Source organism: Tamandua tetradactyla, chromosome 4, assembly GCF_023851605.1.
Source record: "Tamandua tetradactyla isolate mTamTet1 chromosome 4, mTamTet1.pri, whole genome shotgun sequence".
In the NCBI taxonomy this organism is placed as follows: domain Eukaryota; kingdom Metazoa; phylum Chordata; class Mammalia; order Pilosa; family Myrmecophagidae; genus Tamandua; species Tamandua tetradactyla.
Window position 1 is genome coordinate 92,873,073 of NC_135330.1, and position 5,474 is coordinate 92,878,546.

Below are 5,474 nucleotides of genomic sequence, written 5' to 3' on the forward strand. Positions count from 1 at the left end.
AGCCAATTCTAAGGAAAACCTACAGCAATGTTTAAGAGTCTAAAAAATTTCCATATACTAGGGCAACTTTCCAAGAACCAACAACCTCCAGATGGGTCTCTGGACTACATAAGCCCTGAAACCTAGAACATTAGCTGGTTCCATCTTCCTACCCCATAATATTGACAGCCTTATCAATATGAAAAAATTTAGTAAAGACATAGCCCAATACTCTTAAAGAGTGTCAGAAAGATCAAAGGTGATGGTGCAGTTATACAGAGAAGATAGGTTCTAACAAATGAATATGATTACTGAATCATTATATTGATATTTCTTTTAGTCTCCAGTATCTTAGAGTAGCTAGAAGTAAAATGCTAAAATTGTGGAATTGTAATCCATACTAACCTCTGAAATCTGTTCTACAACTAACTGTTGTGCTGTGCTTTGAAATTTATTCCTTTTTTGTATATATGTTATTTTTCACAAAAAAAATGATGATAAAAATATATATTCCTTCTAGCCTCCAGTGTGCATGCAGCTAGGTGAAATCTGAGAGGATGGTATGGTAGAACATGACACACTCTGAGATCTGTCTTGTAACTACTTTTTGAAGAGTGCTTTGGAAACTATTGCTTTTTTCTTTCTTTGCTTTGTACATATGTTATATTACACAATAAAAATAATTAAAAAAAAGACTACATACCTAACAACCGCAATGTTCCCTCTTTCTGTGGGGGACCCATCTCAGCTATTAGACACACCCGCAAGGAGATCTCCACCACCTTTTAAACTCAAACTCACCCCTCTGGCTCAGGAATTAGCAATGAGTTCTGTCTGGGTAGAACAAGCCTTTTCCTCATGAACAATTCATTATCTCTCCATGGCTTGAGATTGGCCTGCCTCACTGAACTTTTGAATATCCAAAATGGCATGAGTATTGGGTAACACACTCCTGGACCCTCCCTTTTATGCATGTGCTCAGTGCCATTTTGGCTACCAGTCTGCTTACCCTCAGGCCTTCTGTGTCTTGTCTTTCCATCATCTTCCCACCCATCCACAAACTTACCCTGTGCTCCAGGGCCTGTGGGATCCACACTGGGTCCTCTAGGAGGCTCCTGGTGACATCTTTGCATTTGAGGAGGTTGGAGCAGGACCCATATGCACACTTGGGCACAGGGGTATGAGCCTCCTCAAGGTACCCATGGGACTTGCCTCATGTCAATGTCAGTCCTTTACAGGCCTCCCTGAGGAGGTGTCCAGGTGTGAGGTGGGGAGGTCAGTGTGAGACTCCAAAGGTCAAATCAGGGCTAGATGCTAAAGGGACATAGGGGTCAGTGCCAGCCAGGGAGTTCCAGAGGGGTCTGGTGGCAATGTGAGGTGGCACTGGGGAGGGGAATTAGTGTCTGCAGCCTCTGTGTATCAATGTGGAAGGGAGTGTTTGAAGTCCAGAGAGTGGAGGTTTCCAGGCCTTGAGGGCACTTCCAACTGCTCGCCTAGGCCTGGATTACACCCAGCATTACTGAATGAGGATTAAAGGCTTGTCTGGGGTACAAATAGATTCAAGCTGGCAAAGTAAACTAAATGCTTTGACAAAGTATGAAAAGTGCATCCTATTATTTTCTATCTTCATACAGTGTTAACTTTTGGATTTCATACCTTTTAAAAATAAAAAATAGTCAAATATTTAAGCAATATGTACATTTATATTTTTGGTGGTGGTTAATATTTAAAAGAAACCATTCCTTATGACTTACTTCAACTTCCAGTGGAGATGTTTACAGGTTCTAGTTAATAACAAAAATGAATGGAAGCACATTCAAAATGCTCTTTTACATTGGTAGCAAATGGTAATTCTTTGAAGACTAATAAAGGTAGAAAAAAATTGAACCAAGTGAGCAATCTCAAAAACTCAATTTTATGTAACATTTCAGAAAAATGTTATTTTTAAAAGAACTCAATGTTTGTATCCACTGAAGGTGATGCAATATCTGGTTCATGATCACTTGAAAGAAGACAAATACAGATACGAAAAAGATGCATCTTAAATGGTTCTAAATTTTTTTCAGTCAATAGTCTAGTAATATTCTCCTTCCAATACAGTGCCCCATTTCTATGAGGTTGTTCCTGGGAGCCAGGCAGTTTAGTTATGAGGGAGATACGAGAACAATTGCTTCTATTTTGAACCAAATTAAATAGACAATAATTTTTGCTTCTCCCATAACATGCTAATAAATGTGTCAAAAATTCAATTCTTAAAAATGATACCATTTTTTATTTTTCTTTTTATTAGTAACCTTTGGAAACTAATCACATGAAAATACAATATTAGCAAATGTCTTTAAATCTGTACATAAAACAAAAATTACCTCTAATTTATTAATATACAAATCAATCTTTAAAAAGGACAGCACCAAAGACTGCTTTATACCATTCTTGAAAAAGGAAACTGTTCCTTTTGACTTTACACCAACATCCACCCACCTACCCAGTCTCAAATCACAGCATTTAATTGTCTTGGCCACACAGTTTTCCAAGGTGAGATTTTATATTCCACTCGCATAGCTTCTAGTTATCAGAAAACCCATGCTTTCATTTGTTGAAGGAGTTTGGTCCTGCTGAGGCTGGTGTATTCCTTCCAACCTTCTTCATCCTCATCTCTGTTTTTGGAGGCATTTCCACTGGTTAACTTTATATTCATTAAAAGCTGCTATTATTTAAAGGAGGTTTTTGGGGCAAGTACTGGAACAGTTTCTTTATGACCTCATCCAAGATGAACTGACATAGTTGATGCTTTCTTTGTCATTTGCCTACTTATGGAAAATCCAAACTTGGGGATTTTTGTAGGCTTTGTTGGGAGTCTCTCAGCTTCTGCATGAGCTGATTGATTCTCAGTCCTGCAACTGGAACTTTCCCCTCCATTACTAGAAGAAACCATCTTAGTTTTCACAGTTTTTTCCTGCTTTCTCTTCACATCCTCCAGTGGTGTGAGCTCACTGCAGCTTCTTTGGCTTCTCCCATCCTGACATCCAGTTCACCATTTCCCTGCCACTTGGGCACAATTTTACATAATTTTTAACATCAGTTTGTAATTATGCAACCAAAATATGAAGAAGTTCTCCTCTTTACACTTTCCCTATTCTCAGTCTGTTCCACATGAGAATTTTTGACAAAATATTACTATGGCAAAGAGAGGCATTTCATAATAATAAAAGATTCAATACATCAGGTAAATGTGACCATTGTAAATATGGGCAGACTTCACAATTAATTCTCCAAATGCATGAAGAAAAATTGACACCTATCTCTGAGATAACCAGGTAAACAAGGAGAGTGCAATGCTACTCTCTCCTGATCTCCTCCAACTCAGTTCCTCCTATTTTATGCAGCTGAAGTGACAGCTTTAATCAGGACAGTTTTAATCATATTTTTGATTCACCCACAATATGTTATCTTTCTGATTTTACAGCCTTATATACACCAACTTATATACACCAAACATATATGTTTCTAGTTTCTAGTTGATGACTAATGAGTATTTTTGAATGAAGACATGAATTAATAAATGACATGCCACTCAGAAATGGAAAAGTAAGAGAGCATCATATATTTTAGTAGTATTAAAAGCTGTGCCAAATCCCTTCAGTATAGTTCTCCAAATTGAGTTCTTAGCCATGTTATTGAGTGAAAAAGAGGGCTTGGTACTGAAACTTACCCTCTCTGTTTCTTTGTTGGACATTCTCAATGACTTTTACAGTGTTTAAATCTATTTCCCCTTTTATAAACATTTTTGCCAATAATTTTATTAATGTCTTGAGGAATAGCATAATAATATAGCAGTATCTTGTTTGTGATGCACTGACCTCTAATGCTAGGGTAGTTCTGATGGTTTGGTGGGGGATGAGTTTGGAGAGGTGGCTTGTGGCCTGTGCACAAGATTAATAATGGTATAAAATGTTGAGGAATTTGAACTTTATTGTGCAGAATATTTTAACCATTGAAAGACTTTAGATAAAGGAGTTGCATTATAAATATTGCAGCAGTAGTGTAGAAGATGTATTGGAGGAGTCAGATAGAGGTGGAGGAACTAGGGGGAAGTTTGTGGCAATGTTCCATGTTATAAGTGATGAAGACATGGAGTAACTGTATGAAAGGAAAAATGGGGAAGACGGTTGAAATTAAGAAAACTTATTTAGTAAGTACAATTGAGTTTTTCTTACTGACTAATTGCATTCAAGTGTCATGGACGTATAGAAGATACTTTCCAGATTTTGACTGAGAATTGGACAGGTGGTGGTTACAGTCAACTTAACAAGTTAAGGGGACCAAACCATTAGGGAAGTTCTTTAATTTAAAGACCCCATGAGAACCCAATTGGAAATACAGCTGTGCATCTCAGGAGAGTGGTCTGGGAGTGATGTGCAGAGATGAGTGTCACTGGCATATTGATTGAAGTAAAGTCATAGGTTTTGTTGTGTCCTTAAGAAAGAGTATGCAGAGTGAGAGTGAAGTGGGAAGGAGATTGAACCATGGGTAACATCAACATATAAGGGCTAAATAAAAAGAGGACATAAAGAAGGAAGAAGCACAGAGGTAAGAAAACCAAAAGGAAGACACTAGGGAAGCCAAATTTCCTGCTAAGTCAAGAAAAAAGATGAATAATGATAAAGGAAAGTGGCTGTTGCATGCAAGAATTTTGGCATAATTGGTAATCTTAGGAGAGCAGTTTTAGTGGCGTGGCTGGCTAGTATGTGACAAGATCACTGTGGGTTGAATTAAAGATCAGGGAGTATGGACAGTTAATGTACATAATTATTCTAAGAAGCCTAGCTCTGAATAAAGAGGGAGAGGGCAGTGTGAACCATCTAGGAAGCTATTTTCTTAGTGTTGAATAAAACTTAAAGAGAGGGGATAGCATGTCTCCCCTTTTGTCTAAAGGAGAAGCCAGAGAAAAGGAGAATGTGATATCAGAGGGGATTGAGCATATTTCTTAGAAGACAGGATGAGAAATGACATAGTTAAGGTCAATTGCATAGGCCTAGAAATATTTTCTTAGTTTAGTCTCTTGTCCATCATTCACTAAATTTTCTTAGGATACAATATTTGGGATAGATTCAATAACTTGGATAGAGACATTTTCTTACTGATTTGTGTATTTCCTATCATAGTAGATTAGACTTAAGTAGGTGTTCCCTGTCTAAAAACAAGCCTTGCTCATCCTCCTGCTTCTGCCATGTGCCAGCTTTATCACAATCTTATTCCCCAAGGCCCTTTCCCTAGAGAGTTTCTATGAATAAAACCCATATTTATTGTGCCTACCAAGGCCCCATGTGCTCTCTAACTCTGCAATTGTATATCCATACACTCTGTTCTACTCTCCCTTCTATTTCTTGAACTTCTGAACAGTTGCCATTTTCATGTTGCCAGGAATGTTTTACCATTGACACTTTGCATGGCCAACTCCTCATTCTTCAGTTCTCAGTCTGAATGTCACATCA

General features: G+C 37.8%; 1 pseudogene; it reads right to left on the reverse strand.

Moving 5' to 3' along the window:
• Window positions 1–2,484: 2,484 nt before the first annotated feature.
• Window positions 2,485–3,017, reverse strand: LOC143679179 (PEST proteolytic signal-containing nuclear protein-like; annotated as a pseudogene).
• Between the last annotated feature and the right edge of the window lie 2,457 nt (window positions 3,018–5,474).